The 10,450-nt window shown below is 44.3% G+C and overlaps 1 protein-coding gene across 3 annotated transcripts in view; it reads left to right on the top strand.

The window, feature by feature from the left end:
* Positions 1–10,450, top strand: part of Cacna1e (calcium voltage-gated channel subunit alpha1 E) — a 325,607-nt gene that overhangs the window by 157,156 nt on the left and 158,001 nt on the right. The gene's annotated exons all lie outside the window — the stretch shown is intronic.

Here is a 10,450-nt window from a genome sequence, read left to right as displayed (position 1 = left end):
TTTGTTCTAATGGTGTTTGTAAATAGGATATCTTGTCCACATCTTGTACAGCAGTTAAGCACTGGGAGGAATGTACGCAATGTGTTAATTATTGAAACTGTCCTATCAGTTTGATTTGAAACTGTCTCATTGCTATTTGTTTATCAATAAAATTATGGGAAAAATTTTTTAAAAATGCAGTGACTTAAAGCACAAATCACCACTTTGTTTTTTAAAATGTGCATAAAATTCATAAAGATGATTAAAATGAGAAACTGCTCTGAAAGACTACAACATGTGTGCAAGTCAACCTAACAGTAGAATAGGCAAACAGGTTATAAGATAGAATGCCTAGACAGAATGGTAATGCTTCAGGATTCCTATTTGGAATTTAATTTTAAAATCTGCCTTAACATAACATTTTGAGATATACAGCATTATGTCAAAATTTTTTTGTGCAAGTTTCAAAGAAACAAGGCTTTGAAAATGTAAAGTTAATTGTGTTTTCCCCAAGCCTTTTTCCAGACAATGATGTCTCTAAGTATGTATAAAAATACTACAAAAACAAATATCACACTCTAACCATTTTTAGAAAGCATAAAAAATGAAAAAAATATGCAATGAGTCTTTACTCAGCAAGCCTGTAGCAGGGGTTGAGGTTCTTCTGCTGTTCACTGCAGGCATATTGTCTATTAACTCTTGCTTGAATTGACTTGGTTTGGTGTTCTGCACAGAGTGGTGGGGGTAGGTGGCATCAGAACAACACACTGAACTGAGAAGCAACACATCTGCCTTTTCCCAGAGCAAAAGCTGCCTTGTCAGTGTCTGCCTCCCAGGACCCCTAGGAGCTGCATTTGTAGGCCTGACTTCCATGGGCCTAACAGTCCAAAAAAGTGCATTCAAAGAAGTATTTCTTTTAAACTTTCTTAAATAATCTTTGAGTATTTTTTTTTAAATCTATCTATGAAGCAAGGTCACTTTAACTGTGTAAAAATTGTAAAGTATAGAAAATTATAAGACATTAACTGGCGCTCTCTTTTATCACTGTTAACTTTTTCAACTATTTTTAAAAGATTAAATTTCCTGGACTGGCCAGATAGCTCAGCAGACTAAAGCAACTGCTTAGACAGTGCAGGGATGGTTCGATCCCCATCACCACATGCCATGCCCTTCCTCCACTCCTAGGGTGTGTTGAGATGGCAACTGAAGCTGGGCATGGTGGTACATGCCTGTAATCCCAGCGCTTGGGAGGATGAAAACAGGAGGATCACTACAAGTCCAATCTGTGTAGTGAGACCCTGTAGACCCTGTAATAAGTACATAAAATAAAATAAAATAAAATTTCTTTTGAAATGTACACAGGACAAGGACAAGGATGATAACCTAGCAAGGGACTCCAGTCTGCTCCCTCTGGAGCAGGAGGGACACTGTGCAGAGTGTTCACAGTAGAGAACATATCCATATGCCTTTTGGCCCTTCTGAGACTTACCTCCCCACTCACTCAAATTTTTTTTTAGAAAAAAGTAATCCTTTTGATGGAGATTTTCAAGTAGGCACAAATGGAGAGATAATAGAACACTGAACCCTACTGTAGCCCAAATCCAGCTTCAAAAGTAACTAGAATTCTGTAAAGGATCTATTGAAAATACATTCCTTTTGGACTTCTAGACCAGGATTCAGAAAGAGAAGAAGACAAGATAAACATCATATGACATCAGTATTAGAAAATTATTAGAATTTAACCAACGATAGATGTAAGTAGAACAGGGCCCAGAGCTGCATGGGGTTTGTGGCTCTCACTCAAATGGACTTGAGCATGGCAGCTTTCCTGATGCTGCATGGCACTGGGTGCCCTGCAGCGGTTGAGAGTTACTCTACAGTTGTCGAAGAGTGTGGGTGGATTTTCACTGACACATCTGTTCCATCTTCCCAGCATTCATAGCATTGGTCATCCTCACATGGGGCAGAGACCATGTTTGTCCATAAGCTGGAGAATGACCCCCGGCCAGGAGCTCCTGAGCTGGGTATCATTAGCATCCTCTCCCCATTTGCTCATGGGGTGGGGAGTACTGTCTTTCTCTGCTATTCCTCTTTGCCAAGCTGGCTCTTCTAGACTTTCCCACTGAAGAAATAAAAAGGGAAAAGAATAGGGGGAAATAAATGTTCAATAGTTTCTACTCAAAGTCCTTTAGGATCTGGACTAAGGCACTGCTTTAGCTTTAGTGACAATCACTGATATTCTAGACCCTTATGGAGGAAGTGACCTCACCAAATCTAAGGGACTAGAGCAACCAAACTGTGGGGGGGGGGGGCTCATTACTTTCAGTCCCCTGGTTAAGCCAGATGCTGCCTTGGAGCTTGCTTGTGTGGAGAGACTCTGCACAGTGATTATGCTCAGGCATCTGAGGTGTAATAGCGCCTGGCCTCCTAGGTCTGGCAGGCTCAGCTTCCTGGCTGGGTGGCAGCAGGTGCTTCTGCCTCCCTGGGAGCTCCCCATCTTCACTTTTTCCACCTGCTCACCCAGCCATCTTTCTTTTTCAATAAAAACCTGGACATTTTAAGGTTTTTACAATTTAATAGTTCTCTTGTTGACTTTAGCTGTAGGAGTAGTTCAGTAATATTCACAGGAATGTGGTTTCTCTGATGGGCCTGTATTCTTCAGTAAGTGTAAAAAGGTACTGTAAAGAATGTCTGTGAAATCAGCAAGACCTTGTTGATGCAGCCAGCACTCTCAGAACTGTAGGTTGTCTGGACAAACTGACCTCAATGGAAATTTGCCTCCTGTGTCTCAAGGCCCAGCTCGCTCGCTCCACCTCGATCACTGCACCCAAAGTTGTATACAGTTTATCACACCAAGTTTCGGAAGGCAAAAGGAGGTGCCTTTTAGTTGAATATGTGTTACATGGGCCTTCTTGAAATGTAAGCCTATTGTTCTAGTGAAGCTTTCCTATTTAGGTGGCTTCCTTGTAAAGCCATCTCCAGCAAAGCAGACATTAGTAGCCATCCTCCTCCATGCTTCTTTTCTCTCTTTCCACATTGAATAGCTTTATTACTTCTATTTCTCATGAGGCACAAACTTCAGGTAAAGGTGCTTCCCACTTTCGTGCCTTTTTGCTTTTGTTTAATTGTGTTGGAAAGTACTTCTGCAAGAGACTGTCCCTCTCTGTCCAGCAGATAGGCAGGTGCTGCGCCCTGTGGCATCTTTCAATCATTCTTACATTTGGTGTTTCTTTTTTCATGCATTTTAAGTCTTCTTCATTTGTATTTTCTCAGCATGCTACTGATTAATGGTAGCATTTAGGCTTTAGGCCAATCTTTTTTTAAAAAAAAATTAATGTATTTATTTATTTGATACAGGATCTCACTACCAGCTTACATTCATAGTGATCCTCCTGTCTCAGCCTCCCCGGTGCAAGGATTACAGGGGTGCACCACCATGCCCCGTTTCAGTGGCCTGCATAGGATGTGGTACCAGGGATCAAACTCAGGTCCTTGTGCTTGCCAGGCAGGTGCTTAGACTCCCAAGCTATCTCCCCAGCAACTCCCTTTGCTCCTTTGCATGTTCATGAGCCTCTCAACTTTCCCTTTTTCTCTTTTTCTCATGGTAATCCAAATGATCCCCACAGCATCTATGGTGTAATTCAATAATTCTTTTTATTACATGGTGACAGCTGCCCAGCCACCGGTGGCAACCTCAGGTATGCAAAGAAAGGTCTCATCCTCAGAGTCTCACAGACAGAAGCTGCCTCTCAGCCTTCTTTCTTTATGGGAAGACAGCCTGGGAAGACAGCTCCTCTTTTCCAACTGTGAGACTCTAGAGTTTGTTGTCCTATTTGGGTTTTGTTCTCCCATTGAGGGTGGAAATAATATGGTGAGAATGATTTTCAGAGTCCTGGGACTAAAGAAGATACAGACGAGAATCCTCAAGAAGTTGGCCCACTGTAGATTGTGGTTCCAGGTCTGCTAATAATTTGCCTGTGTCCTGAAGGAAGTCACTTTGCTTCTCTGCTCTGCTTACTCTTCTGTCAAATGAGGAGCTGGATGAAATGTTCTCATAAAGTTCTTCCAAGAATATGACCATAATTGCTGGCATGCAGGGAACCATAGATGAGGCATCAAGTGGAATGTAGTGCACCTAACAGCTTTGTAGGGTGCAGTGTACCTTGTGTCCTTTTCCTAAAAGGTTAGCCTGATTAAAGGAGTACAGTGGCTCTGTTCTTGGAATACCACCTAACTGGTATGAGGCTGGGATGGAGTGCTGCCACCCTGGCAAAGTGGATCACAACCCTGATGACCAGGATAGAATACCTACTCAAATTTCTCTTCAACTGATGGTATGATGGAGATTCTTGTAGCAGTGATTGAATGAGGGGCTATTTTGAGGAAATGCCTGTAGGGATGTGAGGGAATCAGATAGGTCAGGAGCAAAGCTAGGCAAAGATGTGAGGTCAGAAGTTTTGGTGTCAGCCTGGTCCCATAGGCAGCTCCAAAGTATGAACTGCACCATAGAGGTTGTTCCACCCAGAGTGAAAAAGGGCTGGCCCATTGATACACCTGCAGTGGCCTCCTCACCCCCACGACGGGCAGGCATAAAACACCAGGCAGGGCCCGTCTGCCTGCAAGGGACTGGCTCCTCTGAGAAGGGTGCAGGCACAGCCAGTAGCAGACAACATACATAGCAGCTGTGGATGGGTACCCCTGAGAATCTGCCACATCCACACTGCTAAGAGCTGGACAGGAAGGAGTGCAAGAGAGTGGCTGATTTCCTGCAAATGGCCCAAAACACAGGAGGAAGAGTTCTGATGGGATTTCTCCACTAGGAGCATCTACAGGATTGTGGCAAGAGTCAAGATGAGGTTATATTTGTGGAGGGGAAGATGATGCCTGGGCAGGGGCCCAAGGGAGACCCAAGGGTTTGCTTGATACCAGTTGCACAGGTAGGTACACCTTGACAAAATCTGTCACGGGATGCCCCTGCAGCTTGCACATGGTTCCAGGCAGCATCTGTACAGGGCTCTGCAGGCAGCTATTGCGAGGCCGTAGCAGCTCAGCACTGAGAAGCTCTTCCTTCTCCTCCCGGCACATCCCCTGCTTCTTAGCACTTCTTAGCACTTCTCCCGCTCCCTCTTTCTTTTACCTTCTTATTAAACCTTTCCACTGCCTTTCTGGTCTCTGTTGTCTCAACCAACATATTCTTTTTTCTGAAGTAAGGCTTAGCAAATCCTCCTCTGCCCAGGCCAGACCCACTTGCCTGAGAGCCCTGTGGTCCCCTCACAGTACTAATCATGTCTTACAGTTGTGTGCGTGTGCATGTGTGCACACGTGCCCAGTTTCATATGAGTCTCCTGCATGATGCTGTAAGCTTCGCAGGAACCTATTTTGGCTATTAACCCCTTGAAGAGAGTCTATCCCACAGTGTCTAGTCCACAAATTTATGGGACAAAGTAATGGCATTTCAGCTGAGACTCAGAATCCAAGTTATTTGCGGTAGGAAATGAGCGGTTTGTCTTGGTGCTGGCAGAAAGTGGGGACTGGAAGTGGGCAAGGGAACTCGAGAGGTACTGGATGCCTAGGGCGTGGCCATGCAGGAAGGCACAGAGGAATTGCACCAGCCACCATCTCTGCTCTCTCCTTCCCTTCCTGCTCTCTGAATATCCCTGTCACTGGGAGTGGCTGGCAAGGGCATAGGCAGGTGCTTTTCCTGAAATGAATGTTCTGGCCTTTTTGCTAGCCCAGAGTGACCACTCCAATGGGTGTCCGAGAAGAACTCTCTGGTAATTAGTAAAGTCCATTCTTTCCTTGAGATGCAGATTTGAGGCCAACAGCTCTCAACCTGAAGCTATTCCTATGTCCACCTGTTATCTCTTGCCCTCAGGACCTTTGGAAATTCTGGAGACCTTTGTGATGGCCACAATTAGGAGAGTGAGATGAACTGGGTAGAGGCCAGGGATGCTGCCATTGGATAGCACAGGGAGGCCCCGTTATAAAGAATTATCTGATGTACAATGGCAGTTAATCCAGCATTAACTGGCTATAAGCTAATGAGGGTTTTGTAGTCCCTGCCACCTCTGGCATGGGAGGCAGGTGAGCCCCAGAGTCCCTTTGTTTCTGAACAGACCCTGGAATCAGTGTTTTCCTTCTTTCCAGCTCTTACACACTCAGCTTACATGGTGAGAGATGCTCTGAGAGGTGGGTTTCTGCATAAGAGGCCTTGTGACATGGTCTTCACAGATCCCCAAATAATGCTTTAGAGACCCTGGGGCCTGATCCTGCCTTCACAGCCTCAGGCTGAGAGAACCAGAGAACCCCTTCTCGCTGTACCTCCTCATCTTGTTCTCTGATCTTGCTCCTCTCACCCAGCTTTCGTCATCTTTTCTCCCACTCCCCCCAAGATTAATGTGATAATTGCCATGTGTGCCTGTTTACACCGGGAGTGGGTGAGCTCACCACCCTCACTCAGGCAGGTTCCCAAAGAAACGTGTTCCCACGATGTCAGGACTGGTACCCGCTGAGCACTCCGGTGCAGGTGGGCTGCCACCCCCAGCCTGCTTTCTCTGTCTGTCATCTCCTTGCCTTGTGCACGTGTGCACATGTGTGCCACTCAGGGAAGCAACAGGTGAGAAGGAGGAGAACAGCCAGACTGCCAGTCTAGGGGAAGGTGTTAGAGATGGGAGGGCCGTTAGCACCCTGAATAAGAAGACACTAACTCAAGGAGAGCACTTCTCTGCACTGCCTGACTCATGGTGGGTATTACTAGTCAGGGTGTGACAGAGAGACAGAGCCAGTAGGACATAGAAGAGGGGAGTTATTAAGGGAACTGAGACACGTGTTCAGAGAGGCTGGCAAGTATCAGCAGACTGTCTGCAAGCTGGAGACCCAGAGAAGACAGTTATTTGACTCAGTCTAAATCCAGAGCCTCAGAGCTAGGGGAGCTGATGGCACAATCGCTGGCCCAAATCCCAAGAGTACTCTGTTAGGCCACCTGTTCAAGTCCCAGATTTCAAGTTCAGTTCACACCTGGTATTCTGATAGCCAAAGGCAGAAGAAGAACAGTGTCCTACACGGGGTGGTGGTCAGGAGGACAGTGTGAGAAGACAGAAGGATACAAAAGTCTCCCCATTTCCTTTCTTTGTCATCCCAGGCCCCATCCAACAGGAAGGGATTTGAAGGCATGTCTTCCCCACTAGGTCCCAACCACAGGCCCATCTTTTCTGGAAACACAGATACGACCACAGTGTGTGCTTACCAGCTGCTAGGCACCCATCCATACAAAGTGGGCACCCAGAGCTAGTGGTGGCAGCGGGTGTTCAGTGGACGGGAAAGAAGGAAAGGGCTGCCGCACCCTGCACAGCTTCCTTGGCTGGGAGGGACCAAGGCTACATTTTGCTGCTGCAAGGCAGAAGTGGCTGCTAGTTGGCCCCTCTCTTGGGGCTGGAATCAGCAGAGCATGTTTTGGAGGTTGGATGCTCCTGCCCCAGGATCTTACTGGGGAGAGCAGTGTGCCATCCAATGTGGACACAGCTCGTGAGCCTTGTGACACCGTCATGGACTCAGTGGAGGAACCCAAGTGCCCTCCCCACTTGGTGTGAGACAGACACCAGGGAAAACAGCCACAACTTGGAGGCTGTCCTGGCAGTGTTCTTCAGATTTCTATTTTTCATGGTGTTGGGATGCTTGCTGCACTCAGTGTAGTTGATTGCTTCTTTTTTCATTTCAAAAGACAGATGTCACTCCTACCCTGGACAGTTTTAAGGTTTTAATAATGATGAATCAGAAGGGAACGGAGCCTTTAATTAGCCTCAGGAAGGACCTTGACATTCAAATGAGAGAAGCCTGAAGTCCTTTGTTTGCCCACTTTCTGCCCAGCGATGTCCCCTTGTGCTGGTGGAGGCAGAACATCAGAGGAGGGGAGAGGAAGCCACCTGGCTCATTAGGAAAGGAGCAGAAGAGCTGAACAGAAAGTGGAGGGAGGGTGCTAGGTGTGCCAAGGGTGCGGCAAGTCTATTAAAAGGCTGGTGAGTAATCGCAGGGCCTGTGAAGCTGCGTTCTCCAGAGGAACCTTTTAAGCTGTCAGTTTTAGCAACCCCTAGCGTGTGGCACTGCTCAAGCTGGTGTCTTCTTGCCTTTTTTTTTTTCTTTTTCTTTTTTTCTTCCTCTTTCTCCTCTTTTTTCATCTAGGTAGACCTTGTGGTGCAGTGGATGAAATTTGTAGCAATTTAGAGGAACTTTCACACATGGAGAGGGTCCATTAGAATGCATTTGTACTGACTTATTATTATTTTTTATTTTTATTTATTTATTTTTTTGTACTGACTTATTATTAACAAGAGAAACATCTTATTTAGAATATAGACATTTATTGATTAGTTAGGCATCTCTCCATGCCAAATCCATTGTCAGATGCTATATATACAATATGTGAAAGGAGACAGTTAAGATTTCTGCCTTAATACAGGCTAAAACAAACACAAAATATTCCCATAAAACAGGGACTAAAAAGGACTGTTCAGATTGGTATTTATAGAGGAGTTAGGAAACACACCCCAGGCTTCAAGTCAATGAAGGGAACCCTTTTATCTCTGTTTCATAGACTGCATTCCCTAGGGTTTTAATGGATTTTCTTTGAAAAAAAAAAAAGATTCCACAATCAGGAAATTTAAGAAATGATGTAAGCAAAGTACATGCTCCTTCCTCACACACACACATGGGTCTTCTTAAAGGGATATAAATGAAGGACCATTTTGTATCTGTATATACAAAATAGTTAGGATAGATATACAGCTACTTTCTCTTAATTCAATGAGAAGAAAGATTTGTACTAATAGTATTTGGGCAGGATATCATGTCTGCATCTTGTGCTATGAATAACCACTATGAAGACAACTATATGCCATGTATTAATTATTGAAACTGTCCTACTAATCAGTTTTGAAACTGTCTCATTGCTATTTGTTTCTCAAAATTAATTTAAAAAACAGGCTTAAGAACTACATGTAATTTGCTATATTTCCCATGTTCTTCCAGTTGCTTAAGCCCATTTTCCAAAAAAACATGTGCACGTATTACAGATCATAGCAAAGAAGAGAACATGATTCTGGACATAATCACTTTTCAGGAACCTTTGCAAATAATCATCCTTGTGATGTGGCTCTGTGCTATCCTCAAACCATAATGGTTCAGTTCCTTGTGATACCTTTCATATGCTTCATTGCCACTGTTGATATGACTTCAAGTTTATAGGCAGCTGAGTCTCAGGCTAGTGCAAGATATGGACTCAGCCTTTGTACCAAGAATGCTAAGAGGATTGATCAGGCCAGAAAACTGATGACACCTGTTAATGTGGAACCCACCAGAAAATTCCTGGAGCTGACTCATCTTTACAGAATTCTTGATTTATTGTTATGAATAAAGATCAAACTAGTTGCATAGGGATCATTGAATTTGCCTTTATGCTCATAGCCCTTGTCTCCGCTATTAGGAAAAGCAGCTGCCCATGTTCATCATAGCCCCTTTTGGCTCTTGGTGCCCAATTCTTCCATGTCTTTCCTCTGATAGTCAAGAATTACTGTCTTTGAAGTCTTTCTCATGTCTTCCAAGCTCACATTTAACTGTCCAGTTTTGATAAAACCAAAGAGCTGGATCATAGACACTGAAATTGGTAGAACTCTGCCTTTGTCCCAGAGAGTGTTTTGTTTTTAATTTTGAATCTGCTTCATTTGTAATACTGTATCTCTGAAGAATGCAGGGGCAGGACAAAAGGAACAAGTTCACTGAAAAGAGCTTGCACTATAAGATATTCTTCATGGAAAACTCCACAGTACAATGATAGCTGTCATGATCAATGGATGGCTGAGTTCTGTGGCCTAACATATTTGAATGGGAGGCAGAGAGAAAATGAGATAATTGATGGGGGGAGGTGCCATTTAGGTCCATAGGAAGCATGAGGACAATGAATCAAACTATTTTTTTCAAAGCTTAGTAATAAGTACAAGAAAAGATATCAACTCAAGGGATAGCACCTTACCATAAAAATTCTGAGTTCTGGTCTTAACTTTACTAAGTTAGTTAGCATATGAGTTAGGTATGATGTCTGATCTTCATGGCCTCAACTCCCTAATGAATTGGGGATAAAATACTTGTAGTGAGCTTCAACTGAGTATCCAAGTTTGTGTGTGAGGGGATAGGGTGACTTCAGTTCAGGAAAACCATCTGAAGAGATGTAAGGAGAAAGAGTCAAGGCAGAGCTTGAGAAGAACTCTTAGGTGAGAAGCAGGCACATTAGTACTTTCAGCACACTCACATGCTCTGTGTTGAGGATCTAAGAAGACATCCTGCCAAGGGTAGCTGCTTTTGGCAAGCTGTATAGTGTCATCCTCCCTCTATCTCCAATCCTTAAAGGGCATTGCATCCATTTTTAGGTACCAAAATCCAGAATATAGTTTCTGACCTGTATTCAGTGTAGTGTGTGTGT

Source organism: Octodon degus, unplaced genomic scaffold (genome assembly GCF_000260255.1).
Source record: "Octodon degus isolate 3935 unplaced genomic scaffold, OctDeg1.0 scaffold00176, whole genome shotgun sequence".
NCBI classification, from domain to species: domain Eukaryota; kingdom Metazoa; phylum Chordata; class Mammalia; order Rodentia; family Octodontidae; genus Octodon; species Octodon degus.
Note: the sequence above shows the minus strand (reverse complement) of the source record. Positions and strands in the feature narration are given on the sequence as shown.